Below are 17828 nucleotides of genomic sequence, written 5' to 3' on the forward strand. Positions count from 1 at the left end.
AAGATTCGAGTAATGTTTAGAAACCTCTATCGGTGACGAAAATACACTCAAAAACATTAGAGTTGGAAAAAAAAAAACACTAGTGATTAATCATCTTGAAAGTTCTCATTACAAACCGACCATTTTTCAAATGTTTAATACTTCAGTTTGTGTTATTTAAATTTCTTCAGATTAATTTTCATTATGCAGCAGGGATGTTGTTACACTCGCGTTCACTATTCTTGGTTCGAGTAACATTAGTGGAGGTTTTTTAAATGGTTTCACGTCTATTTCCAGCTTTTGATTCAAACGACGATGCCGATTCCTCATCACCCCCTAAATTCAACGATGTCGAATGAATATTAAATTATGTCACAGACATTAAAGGTCATCGGAAAAGAATCATTTATCCAAATACCTTTCTCCACAGCGAATGTTGGTTAATTTCATGACGCAGCTCTGGAAGTCTCAATGGACTAAAATCCTCGGATAAATAGTCCCGTAATAAGGGAAGCGTCGTTAAGATAGGATCTTATTGAAGAATGCGCGTCGGACCCCCCGAGGAATGCGGCTTGTGGCGAGGACCCAGCGCGTGCCATCTGCCGACCAGTTCTTGGGGTCCCATCAGAGGCACGACACCAGCAAGACGTGGCCAGCATGGAGCTCCCCTGGCGCGTCGGGTCTCTTTCGGCAATCTCACCCATGGCAGCTGCCTTCCTCCATCCGCCCTACGGGCATTTGCTGGCCTTTTGAATATGAGGGTCACTTCTTGACTTCTAGATGCGGGGGGGGATGGAGAAAGACCGGAATAAACAAAGCCCGTACACTTCGAATAGTGACGAAGCGAAAACTGCTTTCGTCCAGGCAGCTTGAGCCTCTGGAGTTGGAGGAGGATGTACTCCGGTGTATTGGCTCTCTCTAGCCGGTACTTTGGGACGTGTGGAAAGGCGTTGCTTTTGTTTTACCCTGATGAAAATAGAATCCTACAATCCCGTTGCGCCGAGGGTGGATCTGACTGTGTGGATTTCCGGTTAGAGAAACCCCTTTTAGGCAATACGATGCAGAGCTGAGAAAACGTGGCAGCTGATTGGAATTCACATCGGTTATCTTTGTTATTACGTCCTTGGTGTCTAACTCCCTGGATCTATCGGGCGTACGGTTAAATGAAAGAATTAATCAATGACCAAACAGTACAAGCAAAAACTCAAAATCTGATCAGTCTTGTCAAGTTCAATGAAGCCAAACCTAAGAACCAAATCCTACCTGAATCGGTCTATTCATTTTCAAGTTATTGTTGGATGAAACAATATAATTTTTATAAATATTTCAGAAATGGCCCGAAAATTTTTACTCAAATCCTAATCAGTCCTAAGTCGACAACAACTGCATCGATTGAGCCCAAGTTATCAGAATCTATTTATTTAATCTCGGGATATCATCGAGTTTTAATTAGCTTAATGAACGTCAGTGGGTTTCAGCATAAAAATAGAGAAAATCTCAAACGGGAGATAGGATTTAATTTTTAATAGGATTGCAACGATTTTTGAAAGTATGTGAAAATATGATGCAAAATAGTTATCAATTTTTGCTTCAATCAAAAATTACAAAATTAACAACATTTAGGTTTTTTGCTTTAAAATTAACTTTTGGCAACCGAAATGTTGTCACAAAGCTCCAGAACATTTTATCCCAAACAGTTGGGTTCAATATAAATTCATGCTTTATATTGTTTTTCCTGATACGAGTATCAAATGGCAAAATAACATCGATGAAAAATTTTTGGATTTCGTCATCTGCCAAATTTTTACTCTTGAGAACTCCGGAACTGGGTCAGGATGAAATTTCGAAAAAAGTCAGGGAAGGTACCTTTACAAATCACGACAAAATCTTTAAAGGAAATCAAATATGGAAGGGTCGAGGTCGGAACGTGGCGCAGTTGACATAAATTCCTGATAAACAAATGGTGATTGAAAATTGAGATTTAAAAACTCTCAAATGGGTTATGAACTACTAACAGACCCTTAATTCCAACTATCGGACAGTTGACAAATTATCGCACGGAAGTGTAACAAAATCAATTATCAAAAAAAGTGCTGGAAGGCTCGGCTTAGAGTTTAGGTAATATGAAAGCTTACGATCGGATATTAAAAACTCGACCATCACGTGACGTACTCTCGAATGCTGGCGTGTATCAGGAAGCCATCTTTTAGGGTGTGATACTTACTATTTTATGGCGCCATGAAACGTTGACCTGAATAACTAATTAAACAAATAAATAATGGCCTGGCTTATACGGTACAGGGCAAACAGCGATCGATCAGGCGACACAATAAACCGAATGATCTTCTTAATGCTACGAATGCAAGGCGTCAACCCTAGTTATCATATTCCCACATAAATGTGTTGCATCGCCGTAACCCCCGAACCCCAAATCCCAAACCATATGGGATACTGTATGTACGTACAGGATGACAGGGCCGTGCGCATACACGAGGGTTGTTCGCAAGCCACTGCCCTTTCCTTGTTGCCCGCGCCTTGTTTAATTGGAATAAACAAACTATGTACCAGCTTTACCCCCGAGTTGTGAGAAGCGCCACGAGTTGCGTTTTATCCTTTCTCAAACAAAAGCCCAACTCGGAATGTAATCAAATAATAATGGACTGATTGTGAGAATATCATATTTGGTGTGATGAATATTCATTGCGTAGATGGGTCGATACTTACAGGCGGAAGCAAGAGGATAGGGAACAAGGTTTGAAATAATAAATAAACACCATGAAAGTGCAGCATCGTTACTCTCGTTACCAGAAAGATACTCTTTCTGTTTGTCGTTATTATTGTTATTGTCAGTTCTCCGTTTCCCGGATAATCCATACTTCCAACGCGTGATAGATAAACGATTGAGCAACTTTTTACACCGGGAAAAGTCGACGATGCTGTCGAATGTTGGAAGGCGTGCTTAACGCCAAAAGAAGTCAATTCCGTCCGAGAGATCAACTTCGTACGGACCGTCAAACGGGATTTCGACTTGGCCCGACTTTATTTGGTACAATATTTTCGGGGCTCGCGACGCATGACTTGCGGCACCCCATTGCGATGTAATTCATTTCTCCCATTCCGCCTAAGTGGGTATCACCGCCCGCAATCTGGAGGAGCGTTAAACTCTGACCGTAATCAGATTTCACTGGTATCGATCCGCCGCTGTAACGTTTGCCTTACTTCGAACTGCGACCAACCGATGTAATTTTCTTTCGTTCGCGCTCAAATAAATGCTAACAGGTACCGGGTAAAAATGCATTCTTTCAATCAAACGATGACTCGTACCGGTCGATTAGATAAAAAAAATCAGTTGCATTTCTGAAAATGGATCAGAACTATCAACGCATGGTGAAGCATTTTTCATTTATTTCTAATTGTCGGAAGAACCAAACTAATAAATAGAAATTTTCATGGTTCAAACAGGATCCCACATTTCTTCTTCTTCAGGGAACTTGCTTTAGATCAAATTGATTAAAACTCTACTATTTTATAGATCAATTCATATTGATCAATGTATAGTTACAATCTCACGAGTCGATTAGATGTACTGATTTGGTTCTAAGAGCTGTGAGAGGTCGGAAGATTGTTGTCAAATGTTGAAAAGTAAATAGTAAAACACCAAGTGGACAACCTCTCGTACCGTTGAGGGTCCTGTAGCCTTAGAGTGGTTCTTTAGTGACTCCGTAGTCATTAGAACGTCCTTTGGATAAAATGTATAATTAACATTAAAGTTGTTGGAATAATGCAAGAAAATAAAATTCATAAATTTTAAGAACATTTTGGATGGTAGTTTATCATGATTTTACTAATAAAATTCGGTCCATAGTGTTTCATTAGACTACCGTAGTCATCGGATGCAATTAATAGCGAGTGTATATTATAGTTTCATTATTTTCGTAAATCTCAATGTACTATAAATTTACTTAAATCAAAACCGAACGTTTCAATCTTCGTTTTGTTATTATTAGTAATAAATCAATCCAGGTTATGTGAAAATACGATTCACGATGTTTCAATTTCACGCCATATATTATCATCGGATCCAGGACGCGGCATTTGTACTCTATAAGTCGTCATATTGATCGTTAAAAATCTTTTCAAAACGGTCGGCAACGTCTCCTTTTTCACATATCGTTGGAAAGATCATTATTCCAACAACCGTTATTTTGTTTTTTGTCAAGGTCCATACATTTTATGAAATAATTGTGATAGCATTTCTGTTGAAACAACTTGAAACGGCCATAAGCGCTATGTTAAAAATCAAATTTTCAAGAAGCTCGTTTTCGCGTTTTTGGCCGGTAATCTAGTCTGATATTCAACGAGAGGATTCACTTAATTTCTATTAGCAATCACTCCAAGTCTCATATACAGCTTAGAACTTTGGATTGACTGAAGAACCACCTTAAGATGCGGGCGTGCGGATGTGTTTGCACACCGGTGTGTACAGATTCCACGCTTTTGGATGTTTGTGAATCAAAGGTCGAAAATTTGGTGAGTGGAGTAACCTGCTCCGAGTGCAAGGCGTTAACCACTTATTAGCTTACATCTACACCAACATTCGAGATTGTAAAATTTCAAAAGACTTAACACGAGTTGAAAGATTTCAGAGAATTCATTTGATTTTACAAGATTTTACAAGATTTCAAAGGATTTCAAAAGGTTGCATAAGCCAAGATTTTATGATTTTTGTACACCAGATTCCGAGGGTTGTTATTAACCCCTGTCTCACGACCAGCGTCATCCAGGATCAACAACATAGACCTGTCAGGTAGCCAGCTTTTGACTTTTGACTCATGGCCAAACACACCCATCCACACCCCCGCATCTTAAGCTTAGGAAGAAAATTGCCAGTTATCAATAAACGACATTATTAATCAACTTGGGTTGACTTACTTTAATTCAACATTCTACCGGGAGCTTCTGACTATCACAGAAAATTTGAAGCCTGGACAGCTCCTAGAGGTAGACTTATAGAACCTTTTGGTAATGGTGACTATTGATTACTAGGTCACATAATCCCAACTGAAATGATTTATAATGTACACGAATTGTGCGAAATCATTAATTGTAAATTATGAATAACAGTTTGCGGACGAAAAAGAACAAACTTAGATTGTAATCACGATGGCCAGGATTAGATACAGGTCCAGTTGGCATGGGATAGCTGATCCGAAGACGTTTCTCGAACATCGTACAAGTGAGCAATGGGCACACCTTATTATCGTACCGGAAATAATTATTTTACTTCCCACCATTCGCGTGTCTAGAACTGGCCTCGCGGCAACCGGTCAATGCAAGAGAAAAAATAAATAATAGGAACCGCGCGTGTTGCGCCAGCATGCAGATTGGTACCATTTGCTAATTGACTTACGAAAACGACCAAATCGTAGTTACACACGTATATATTCACTATACAAAGATTGCTAAACGATAATAGCCCTTTTTTATAGATAGTCACGAGACTCAAGAGTGTGGTAAAAAAACGTTTGCAGAGGATCGGGCAAAGGTTTGATAAATTGGAGAGATTGCTGTCAGAATTCTTTGCGATACGGAGCTGATCGATCGGTGTTGAGAAAAAGTACGTTAAATTTTCTATGGAAGACGGTTGCGGACAAACTACACGAACGGCACAGTTTTCAGTTCTCCAGAAATAACATTAGAGTCACAAATTATAGAAAATACCATAAATTTTGCACTGAGTCACTTTTCCAAACATTCTTCAACTCCGTTCGGCCATAAGGGAGTACAGTTATTCGCACTTCTTTATCTGCATGTAGTTTTCCTTATTCTTATTATTTTCTCGTAATTTTATAATATAGTAAAGAATAATAAATCGATCCCTCGGATAAATGTTTTGTTTGCCGGATGATTGAGTTTTCTTGTCGACCATTTACAGACTGTAGGCAAAAAATCCTTAGTCGATAAAATAGATCTCGGAAAATAAAAATCAATTTCAGGCATCGCATTTTGATCGCAATTTTCTGAAAAATGAGTTAGTTTTGACTGAATTTTTTTCTATTTGTCAATTCTCGTATCCTAGTTATAAAAAAGGTGCAAACGAGTATTGATAGTACGTTGATTAAAAACTTGGTTGAACAGAAGTTTGTTCGATGAATCGAATTCACCTTCTTCGTAGGTATTCTGCAAAGTATCGAGTTTCAACTTCTAGAAATGTGATATAGTAAAGATTTCTTAATACGATCACTTGAAGTCATTTCTGAACAAGTCGTTACTTGAGATTTTCCAGTGTACAGAACGAAACACAAAAACAGAGGCACACTGAAAAATTGTTTGAAATATCACTTAACGAATAATGATAAACTGTTGGTGAAGCTTTCGAAATCAACGAAGTAGCAAAACTTGGCGAATGACAAAACCATCCACCTGCTACTATTGTAAGGTCTTATCACTGCCAGTTTGACCAGTGCTCGTATTCTTTTGAATAAGTAACGTAAGGGAGTGAGATGTAAGAGGGTAAAAGTGACAACGTAAATAATCGAGAGAACTCGTCTCTACAATCTGTTAGATCAGTAACTCTATCCGATAGCGGACTCGAGCAGTTATTTTGTTTCATCCATTTTTTTTTCTTCCTCAGTTAACGTAATCGCAAATAGAAAAAGGAACGAGAATTATCTCGGAAATACGACAGCTTTATTACCTTCCGGCTAACTTGGTGGACACGTAAACGCACTCATATCAGTCTTTTTTGAGAGATCGCCAGTGACTCGCTGCCCCGTACAGTGCAGGGCTTGAAGTGATTTTCTGTGGCAAGGTGGAATATAATATCAGTGTATATTGCGAGTTTAGGGAACCAGAAATATCGCAAAGTGTTTTTATTCGATAATGTAAACAATGTTGCGGTATCAGATAATGAAGTTTGAAAATTGAAACTATTCTGAAAACCTGAAAAAAAAAAACAAACGTTCGTAACTTTGACCAGAGTGGTCTTATTTTGGCACTATACATGATGTCATAGCAAATTGTGTAGGGTGCTAGTTGACTTTGCGTGAAATGCTCCATACACAAACATGATCATATTCATATGAAAAACAACAATAGACTCTGAATCGAATCAGCAATACGGATAAAGTAGAATCTATTCCCGGTGCAGAAGATTTCATCGTGTGACTTCAGAGTTCGATAATTTCATCAAAAATCGAAAAAAGCAAAGGCCGTGAAGCGTTTTGAAAGCTTATGGTTACTCGGCTCCAATTTTCGATTCCTCCCCATGAGCAGAAATTGCGACGTTAATCCAGGACAGGTTGGAAATCATGTCTTTTTTACAATTAAATCATTTCTCAGAAACTCGAAGGGATATCGTAACGACGTAATTCTGATGACAATTCATACGCGACATTCGAGTATCGATTTGAGATGACTACCATAATTTAATTGATATGGAAAATTTCATAGCAGCTCATTCCATCTTGCCATGCCTCCACGATCGTAAGGGAATTTCAAATTAATTTCTAGAAATTCCTGCGGGTTTATCTGATAATTTTCAGTAGGTTTGTGCATTCGTCCCAAATTCTCCAGCCAGATAATACTCAGCAATCATAAGGTCGATGCTCTTATTAGGAAATCCCTTACCGGAGTTCATCAGAATCCGTAACCCGAATGTTCTCAGGAAATCGTGATTGGAATTTACTCGGACATTGAAAGTCTTGATCAAATTTCAGCAGCGGCCTGTCATTTGCTTTTCATTGATACAGGTTTATAAACAATAGTTTGAATTTTCCCTGCATATACGTTCGAATCGATTATCTTCTGCCCAAGACTTCACACGTACCCAAGTTCAGAGCTATTAGTAGACGAACCGTATTAACATCCATGTTAAGATTTAGTTTTGGGACATTTCTGATTCTCCGGACATCTGTGTTGATTCTTCCAAAGATTTTGTGATTCTCGTTTGGATTGTTTCATTGTCGTGGCCGTCAAATGCAAAGCCTCGGCAACATTTCTCAAAAAAGTTCGATGACACATCGCGGAGTCTGGTTTGTTATCCACGCGGTGCATAACATTCGATTATAAAATAACAATTGGAAATTAATATCGAGCTCCTACTTGCTCTGTGATTAATGGCCATAACTAATGAGCAACAACAATGCACTATACTTACCGATTACGTTTTTATCGTACCCATTGCTCGGCTCTCCGTTCCTCAGTTCAAGGGGATACATGATTATCAATATCCATCACTTTCGCATGGTAGGGTGAAAGAAAATGTTGTCATTATGCTTGCGCATTTCGTGATTAGATAAGATCTCCACTAATACCGATGCGAGGCGAAATATGTTTCGAAACATTAAATGAAACGAAACAGCCATTTTTTAAAGGATTTCGCACCCGAACCTTCCTCTTTATCTTCCTCTTTTCGTTCGAGCGAAGTCGATGGGACGGCTCGAACTCGAGAGGAACGGAGTGATTGATAATCTAGCGATATACTCCTAGCCAATTTACGTCACGTCATTTATTACGGGGAAGGATGCGATCCGGCAGCTGTTGTCCTGACGCCAGCGATCGCATCTTCTAACAGCAGGCCGGCTGCAACCGCAGACCGGCAAAGACTGACACCCGTCTCTTTCTTCCCGCAAGCTGACCTAGACGATCAAAAATTCACAGCGATTTTTCCCTTCCGCGTGTCTTTGGAGAACAATTCGGTAATTATCGTGAACTCAGCATCGTCCAATTACCAGAATACGTTTGTTTCACGATTGGAGTGTTGTGTTGTGCTTGCTATTTACTTATCGGGTTACACGGAACCTGGCATACTTAGGTACCTCTGTGACTCGACGAGTTGACCACTCTTGAAATCTGGTTCACACGACTCGCAGTCTCATGAAATCACTTGAAACGAGCTCTGTGAAAATCTGTGAAATTACTGAATCGGATAAGAATCCTGAAATCTTACGCCATGATTCGAAATCTTTTGAATTGATCACTCGCTGAAATTTTCTGGCATCTTTGAAATCTTCAAAACCACATGCGATACCTGAAATCGAATCGAATTTTTAAAATTTTGTGAAATTTTGTGAAATCTTACAAAATCTCGTGAAGCATTTAGATTGTCTGAGATCGCTGAAATTGCGTGAAATCTTTTAAAATTGCGAAACTACGCATAAACTGATGAGTAGTTCACCCCTCGCTGTGACTTTCGTAGTGAGCTGGAATCTCGTTGATTTCAGTTAGCTAAGTCTGAAAATGAACAATGCTTATGTTACTTCGTCGTTTCTAGAATAATAAGTAAAATTGGAATTAGTCGCGATCCCGTTATCGGATCATACGAAAATCGCAGGACAATTTCTCCACGGTTCTTTGGTAGCAGTAGGTACTGTAGTTGTTCCCCGCGAGTTTGAAAAAAAGCGAGCTTTTATGAGAAACGGAACCAATCTCGTGCCACCCTCGCTCCTTTCTATTTACCAAACATGATCGACCCACCTCCGCCAGCTATTTGTTTACTGTGTACAATATGCCTCTCTTTTGTATCTCGAAACTGCTGCAGGCGTCAAAAGAAAAACAGAAAGACGGGGAAAACTCTGTTCGCGACTATAGGTGACGGTATATTCCTTCAGAGTGACGTGCCAATAACACACACATGATAAGACGAGGAGACCACGGAGATTGACTTATTGTCAGTATCAGTCGTCAGCGGAATTCCGGTTTGACAAGAAACAGTCCAAGAGCGTGCCTTCAAGTACAGCGACCGAATCTGATAACTCGTTCTTATCGGAACCGACAGCAAAATTTTCAGACACCTAAGGCTTCTTTTGTACGTGCCTCTTTCATTTCACGAGCTCCACTCGTAGCCTCCGCAATTTCCCGCCATCGGAATCCTTCTGGGTTACTCCTTGGCTCACTTTTCTTAGCTTCCAATCCTCCAATCGGTTTGAACATCATTCAGCGCACCATCTAAGCTATTCCTTGATATACGCGGTCCTTTTTAGCCTTTATAAGCCAGGATTTGAGAATCTGTCGGGCGTCTTCACTCCCGCCACAATCGTTTTACTAATCACGCTCAAGACGAATCCCGAGATACCCTATTTTCGCTCAGATTACACTCGGAAAAAAATTTCGTCCTCGCAGCAAAATTTCAGAGTCAATACACGTCGGAGCAAACATTTTTTTTGGCACAACCAAAAATTTTACTTTATTTTATATTACGCGGAAAACAAAATGTTTCAGAAATTTTTGAGAATAGGTTCGGCAGCACAATCTCAAAGATTTTGTTGCGAATGCTAAATCAGACCCACACAGTGAAATCATTTTGCAAAGATTGACATATGATTGTTCGATTGTTGCAATTGAAAAGAATATCGTTTGATTGTAATTTGTGCTGAATGAATTAAGTGCCACGTCAAACAATGACTAAGAATAATGCCATTGTGAATTGACGGGCTGATTCAATCGTGTTTCATCTTACATCTCTCGCGAGAGAGAATTTTTCACGCGATTCAGAAAGTATTTTGCTACTTCAACAAATTTTTTTTTATAGATTTACGATGTAACGTATTATTTGATAGCGGTAATCAATCGGTGGCTCTCATGATTTTCTAAATTTGACTAATCTTTATCCACCTGACAGTTTTAATGAACTGTACAAAGCGATTTAGTTCAATTGACTAAATTACATTTGAGGTTTCGTATTTACAAGTATATTCTATTCCACAAAATATATACTGTAATTTTGAAAAAATTGTTTCATTTACCTTGTGTTTACAACGAAATATTGTGTTCTCATGAGAAAATTTTCTACAAAATGCGTTTACACATTTATATTATCAAAAAAGCGGAAAATTTTTCCGAGTGTAGTAGCTTTAACGAATAAACGTCGATCTTTGAATACGAAGCTCAGAATCAACTAGGAGCAAGATAATGAGCTATATGATTGATAATGAACAGAAGTAAATGTTAATTGTATGAGAACAGATTAAAAACGTGATTGATTTAACATTGGTTAAGGCTGACAAACGGTATTTGGAAAATAAGGAACAATTTGGTTGAAGTGGCGTTGAAGATCGACATTCCTGTCCAATGTCTGTTTTCGATCTACCTTTTTCGAGCTTTTTCTGAGAGGACTGACCGTGAGTAACCAACCCTTCACACCAAGTGTTGGGATTTTCCTACATGCCGAAAGTGCATGGAAACACAGTATCCACGCCTCTCTTCGAAGAATTCAACTCATTTTCAGGCCGCTTTCCCTAGTTTATGGTTTTCAGTTGTGCGCTGAATCGGTATAGCCTTAGAATTCTGGGTATACTTTTTATTTATCCTTTACAATTTGGCCGGCGAAGTGGTCGAAATTCAAAAAAGATCTTTTCAAGGACCACCCTAGTATATATGTGCAAATATACGAATTGCACTTTCTCTAAATGGAAAAAAGTGAGATTTCGAGGGTGTGCAATTCATCGAGATTGCATGGCACGATGACGTGGCTTTTTTCTCAGATAGTAGCATTAATGCCCGCTAAGACCTCGCAGTTACGAATTTTTTTTTAACATTATTAATCCAACAATAAAATATATTCTGAGAATGTGTCCGAAACACGTGCACTGAGAAAAATTTCATTTGTTACAGTAGCTACAAAAACTCAGTAAAACAGGTATCGTTAAATAAAACTGTTTAAATATTGTTGGGATTACTAAAAACGAGGTACACGTAACCATTTTGCGCTATTGTCGGTCCTTTTTTGGTAATTGCAACGCAAAATCACTTTGTTCGGGTTACTCTACTTTTTTAGTTAAATAAGACTTCAACGTCAATTTGTTGCTGCACAAGCGTTAAATTTTCGCAACAGTTACAAGAAAATATAGCAACAGTGATCGTAATGAGAAAGAATAGTAACGGATTCTAGACTTTCCGGTAACAGCTAGAAAACTAATTTTCATTTTCTACCTAGAACTATATTTTTCGATTGTGGTAAAAAATGAAAATAGTTACAGACTGAGCGATAACCGGAACTAAATGTTTCTCTCAGTGTGTATTTTAAATAAGGGAAATCCACCCCTTCATACGCACGGGTTAGAGTTGAGATAAAAATCTGATTATATCTCGGTCGGAAAGCTTTAACTCTTGACTCTCACATCAGGGTCCAATTGGCACCACCCTATTTCATCTGTAATTCGAAAAGGGGGTTATTGCACGAGTTATTTTGTTTTTTATCCATACTTAATTATCATTTGTAATTGGAAAAGTTTAGGGTCAGTCTGACCCCAGTGGGACAGCAGTGTGATTCCAGAGAGATGTGGAAGAAAAAGGTTGAATTTAAATCATGCTTCCGTTGTTAATGAACAGACATATACTTGGCAGTAGTATGTGAGGCTGAGAATATTTATTTATACTGTGTTTTTGTGAAAAGTTTTCTTTTATTTCTACAAGGAAGTTATACGCATACACTTTGATCAGAGAAATTAATTCCATTGTACACTTACGTCAATTCTCTCGAATCTTTTCAATCATTAACCGATAGAACTGATAAAAAAGTTTAAAGGTACTTTGATTTTATCGATAAATACTTAAAATAATGCTTGTGACGGTTGATCACAACGTGTCACTGACATCGACAACTGTTTCAACAGTTTACGGTTTTCCAACGCTTTCGTTCGTAAGCAAGTATTTAATTTTTCTCTTTCTTCGCCATGTGGAACAATTTTATTTAGTGTACCGTTAACACGTCAAGAGAATTCGCACGGATCATCAATATCTTGCATACGCTCTGTTTCTGGTGAGTGTGCGAGGCTGCATCTCTGACCAAAGAAGGTTGCGTGACGTTGAGTTTCTCCGTGAGGTGAAACTTTTTTATATCGTGATAAATGCAAGCAAATTGAAGAGAAGTGACTACCGCATGGCTGATCGGGTGTCAGCGTTGGATTCAGGCTGTAGATGGCAAGTTCATTGAATGTTTTCACAGCCCGACACGATATGCAATTTTGCGGTCTTAAGATTGAACGTATAAATTGCTTCGACTTTTCTTTCTTGCGGTTTTCGCGTCTAAGTGAGTGACGGCTACGTGTCAACGTTGTCAAAGTGAATCTATTCGTTAAATTCACACTCGTCACGAGTTCAACAATTTTCCTAAATATTTACTATACAGAATAACCTTTGATTGTCGGGACGTCGTTCTTGTTTGGAAACGAAGGTGTGGTCTTAGATTAAAGGGTAACAGTAGATATGGATCAAATTTTCATCGGTGGCTGTAAATTTTCCAACTTTTCCGAAATTCGTACTTGACGTTCACTGTTTAAACATCGGAAACCACGGTTCGAAATGTAAGAATGCACTGGCATTTCATTCTTTGCTGTCGAGATTTCTGCAAAATATCGCATATTTCTTGTCGATTTTCCGAATAAAAAATTTATTATAAACATAATATTTTATGATTCTTATGCCACTTCCGTTAATCAAAAACTTTACCACCACTCAATACGTATCAGAGTGAGACTCAAGAAATAAGCACAAACAGGGAAACGGAAAATGGAAAGCGGAAGCGTATTCGAAGGAGTAATCGTTACAGAGAAGAAGGAAAGTTTTCACAGTCGAAAAGAATGATCACGGAATGTTAGATCCATGCCACAAAGAGATTTTTTGTTTGTAGTTATACATATAAAAAATATTGCTCGCTCCATTGTAATAAAATGGTGGTTCTTTTTCATTATTCTGTACGTGATGGAGGAAAATGGAAGTAATTTTTGGATTCAGCACACTCGTGAACGTGCTATTTACCAAATAATTACCCATGCAGCTGAAAAAAAAACGATCTTCTTCGCTGACCTGTGTTATCAATAGTAATCTGCATTAGTTGATTACTCAGCAATCCGTTGCCTGCTGTGGCGAGCTGCAGATCGTTACAGTGTAGCAATGGCTCGCACGTACAGGATATATGTATACACACACACACACACACACACACATATATATATATCCACACGCATATACCATATCCACGCTGCAATCCTGCAGCCAAAGCAGGTACTCATATACCTACCTGCTACTCGCAGATGGTTTACCGCTAAACTAGGTACATTCGGGAACAGTATGCAACTAACGCAGACGTCGAAGCTGGGACGGGGGTGAAACTTGGCACAGAGTTTACCCGGCAATGTGTTCCAAGACACTTTAGTCCAAACTCTCTGTCCATACAGGAGTTGTCGACAGCCACTGCTTCTCATCTCGAGATATCGATTAAAGATTTTCTGGGCTGGACGGTTGGAACGATGCTTGCAAATGCAAACTAAACGATGTGCGATTACGTAAATTAAATTTGAGTTTTTTTTATAACAGTCTATAATTAGGGTGTTTCTTTCTGTATGCTCCCACGACGTTAAATCGTACTTTTGTCGTCGAAAATGCTTCCGGGATTAAATAAATATCAATAAATGCGGTTAATTGGTAACAATTAAGAAAGAACTGTGATGTTTCTCGCGTTATTAGACATTTTCTTAATCCCTACTCGAGAGATATCCATCGGCGTGAATTTTTTTCAGGCACAAGCGGTAACAAGATGTCGTTTCCGAGTGAAAAAATACCGTGTACTGCGTATTTTGAAAGAAAAAATTAAGATCAGGTTTGAAAAAGAACAATATTACACGGCGTTAACTTATTCACGAGTACAGCATACGCGTGTAACACGTGAGGTATCCGACTTCGAAGGTCGTAAACCCGGGTTCAACGCATGGCCCTAATTTATTCCTTCGGGTCTTCGGTTTCAAATATGGTATATTTTTAAAGTTCTTGGTGAACCGAAGACCGCAGTGCCAGGCATAGGAAACGTGGCTGCAGCATGCCGTGTTGGTTTGGCCTGGAACTAATTTATTTTGTGTCAACAGCCTCGACAGCGTTCTGCGCGTACCGACGCACGAGCGGAACTTTAACAACCAAACCTATAATATTTTTCTCCACCAACAATATGACCCGGTCGTATTTAAGTGCTCCACTTTGTGACGAGTGAGTAAAAAAGGGGGCGGGAAACTCACCTCGAGGTGAAATGAGCCGTGACCACTTGCAGTCTGCATTCGTTACTCCGGACTGACGTTTATTACTCTGCCCGTGTGTCTGCACGTAACGCACACAGGGTGTACGGGTTTATTTTGCAAAGTAAATATCGGTAGCGTAAATTGCACATGGCTAAAGGGGAAAGTATTGTACATGGTTTCGACATGTTCAATTATTCACGAAACTGAGTTTTACAATATGGAAATAATTGTTTAGAAATTATTTAAACGAATGCCTGTTTTTATTATTCTGGGTGAAGTATTCGATTTATCTATAATCGTGTTCTTCCGATTAAACGATTAATTGGTACTTCCGTTAAATTAGTTTTTCGATGTAGCGATCAATCGCTTCATCGGCTCCTTTAAATGCACGTGTCTTCTCGATTAATCGATTCTTTTGATCAATCATTTCCCGATTAATTGGGTTATTTGAGTTATCAGTTTTTTGATTGACCTGTGAATTGACTTTTTCAAGTATTCTCGATCGATCCGCTAATTAGTAAATTGTTTTTATCGATCATTGAATTCATTCTACAGCCCTGTAAGCTAGAGTTTTTTTTTGTTGTAGATCTCTGTTTTCTTTATTTTTTTTCTTTTACCATTGTTTGGTTGATAATTTGAAATTTCAGAAATTAATTTCGAGTAAACATTACTTATATCCTTATTCATAAATTACGTACTTCGTGGAACGTGAATACTTGAACAGTAACAACAACATAATTCGACTTTTGTGAGATGTTGTATCGTAACCGTTTTGTATTTGCTTACCGAGTAAATCGAAGAAGAAATAACTCAGTGGCTGAATTATAGCTCACAGAATAACGACCATATCTTTCAGGAGTTTGTTACTTGACCATTTTCGTTACAACCTATTTTTTTCTCTTATCTAAACACGCGGCAATGAATGTGCAAGCGAATAATGAACAGTAGCTAATTCTGGTAACAGCTAGAAAACTAATTTTCATTTTGTACCTACAACTGTATTTTTCGATTGCGGTAAAATATGAAAATAGTTAAGGACTGAGCGGTAACCGGAACTAAAAATTTCTATCGGTGTACCGAGGGCAGCTTCCAAGAAATGGAAGTTGAGTCAAGCGTGTGATAAAAAGAAATTCGTATCGTATGTATAAACAAATGATACAAGAATCATCGGCAAAGCTTTTCTAAACTTCCCTAAAAAAAAAAAAACATTCACACGTCTCACCCTTTCGAGTCGCTGACACGTCGAGAGCACCGAGGCGCGATAAGACCGTAAAAAGAAAATCCTGCACCAACAGTCAAAATTGTTCCCAGCTTGGCGCCACGCTAAGTACCAACTACCACCATGCCTCCACCTTATTCATCTCAAGTTGCTTTTCCCCTGTCCGCACCACAAGACAAGTGGCTCAACTTGTGCACTGGGTAGGTAGATGTACACGCCTATCGCGTATTACGAAACTCGGTGCCCGAAGCTACGAGACCCGGTGTTGAAATTGGTGCGGCCATTGGCTGGCTGAGATTAAAAAAGTTGAACCATCTGAAGTGTAAGCAAAACACTGTATCCGTGTGTCTGTGCAGGAGGTTAACACGGCTCAATCGTAGCTGCAAGTATCTATCGAGCTGGAATTTTGAAACTGCACTCAGGGAACGTTTTACGTATAATTCGGGAGTATAGGATCGGTATTTTTTAAATCTGATAAGATTTTAAAGTCGATTTTGCGATCTGGTATATTTTTTTTTTAGATTCAGCGTTAAGTTAACTACAAATGTCATGGAATGAATTTGTCAGATGTCGGGAAATGAACTTTCTTTGAAACAGACTTGACCAAATTCAGATCCAAATAAATTATAAAAATACATAACGAGTTATAGCCCACAATGATACTTCGCCTAAAATTAATGAAAAACTAGTATTTTTACAGGCATGCAGAAAAATGAAAATGGAAAAAAATACAATACATATTATCATAATATATTTGATTCCCTGTAACTCTTTAAACAGACATTTTTTGGCCCATATTATTATCAGCTTTTATGTTCATTCTTATGACAAAAATGCGATCGTATAATAATAATTTTTTGTCGCTTATTTTTCTTATTTATCTTACAAAGTTAGGACATATCCATCTTATAACAGGTGTAAAAAATTTTGTTATATTTTATATGGTTTTTCAGAATTTTTTCAAACAGCAGAAGGTTGTTTTTTTTTTTTATTTTTTTTATTTTTTTTTTTTTTTCCAAGTTTTCGATTTATAGTTCAGATGCGCCGGGTCGAAAATTTCTGAAAAAAATTGCGGGTGCGTTTATCACGACGTACTTTGATGCAAAAAATCGTAAAGCAAATATGAGACATCGACGTGGAATCTTGATCGAGATGTCGTGGAATACCCCATGTATAAAAGTATAAGGTATACAGTTACACACGTGACCCTCCCTCCGAAATAAATAAAATTGAGGAAAAAAAGTGAAAATAAATAACCTTCCGTGAAATAACTCGGAGCTTGGACCACCTCAAACCGGTCTTTCGATCTGTCAACAGATCCCTTCGAACCGTGCTTAAGACTAAACCGCTGGCTGCTGTTGCCTTAGCTGCAGATGTTTATTTGGTCCGGGCGCATCCCCGAGTACCCTCACGACGCAGTGGCGTACCTTTTTCAATTTTAATTTCTCTGTGTTTCTTGTCGTCCCGTGAACTCAAAGAGCAGGGCCGACATTTATTGCTCAGAACGTATCTCAAGCTCTTGCAAAAGTACGTTTTATTAAGGAATCATAAAGCGGTGACTTATCTTTTACTTCTTTTTCAAGTACTTCTTTCGCCCCCCCCCCCCCTTCCCCCCCGCCCCC

The sequence above is a fragment of the Neodiprion pinetum genome, chromosome 3 (assembly GCF_021155775.2).
Source record: "Neodiprion pinetum isolate iyNeoPine1 chromosome 3, iyNeoPine1.2, whole genome shotgun sequence".
Classification (NCBI taxonomy): Eukaryota; Metazoa; Arthropoda; class Insecta; order Hymenoptera; family Diprionidae; genus Neodiprion; species Neodiprion pinetum.